The sequence below is a fragment of the Alexandromys fortis genome, unplaced genomic scaffold, assembly GCF_014885135.2.
Source record: "Alexandromys fortis isolate MF-2015 unplaced genomic scaffold, M_Fortis_MF-2015_v1.1 scaffold_126, whole genome shotgun sequence".
Lineage (NCBI taxonomy): Eukaryota > Metazoa > Chordata > Mammalia > Rodentia > Cricetidae > Alexandromys > Alexandromys fortis.
In genome coordinates, this window is record NW_026068018.1 from 5,147,477 (window position 1) to 5,148,461 (window position 985).

Here is a 985-nt window from a genome sequence, read left to right on the forward strand (position 1 = left end):
GAAGAGTCGCCATGATGCTCCCACTCCAGACAGACGCAGGTTAAGATCCTCTCTGGTAAGCCAGCTCATGGGCTACACAGAATATTAGAAATGGGTTAGAACAATATGTAAGAGCTAGCCAATAAGAAACTGGACCTAGCCGGGCCAGGCAGTGTTTGAAAGAATACAGTTTCCGTGTAATTATTTCTGGGTATAAGCTAGCCATGCGGGCGGCCGGGTGCCGGGGACGCAGCCCTGCCACTCCTATTTCAACAGCTGACTTAATAAATTATTTGGGAAGTGGCCACTGGGTATTTGGGAACAGGTGGGAGGGAGGGAAATATACAAGGGACATGAAGGAAAAATCTGCAGCTTAGAATGATGAGATTTTTAGACTTATAGTGAAATACTTTGTTATGTCAAAGCAAATTTAAATGAACTGGAAAAACATATTGTAAAATCTCAGACAAATAATAAAAATATTTTAAAAGTATAACTGATAACCAAAGAAAAGAATTAAAATTGAATAACTCAAAATTGTCATTTCAAACTTTAAATAACAGCAAATAAGAACAGAGTTTTCAGTGAATGGGCAACAGACATGATACATTAAAAATGCATCAGGAATTATTATCAATAAAAATATAGATTCCAATTAAAGAATAAATTTCCAAAGTAGATAAATATAAGACTCAAATTTTTATTTTCTACAATACTCAGTTAAAAATAAAAATATATACACATCAGAATGAAGCAGATGTTGAAATATACACCATGACAAGTTCATTCAAGGCAGTGGACAGTGTAAGGAAGTATATTAATTTCACAGAGGATGGACTTCAAAGGAAGGAAAATGATCAGAGATAATGGATGTGAATATATAATGATAAATGTCACAGTTCACTAAGAATACATAAACAACCTGGAATGAAAATACTAAAAAAAAAATATGAGTTCTTTTTTCTGTCACTAGAAGTCAGATGACAGAGAAAGATAATTTCATGAC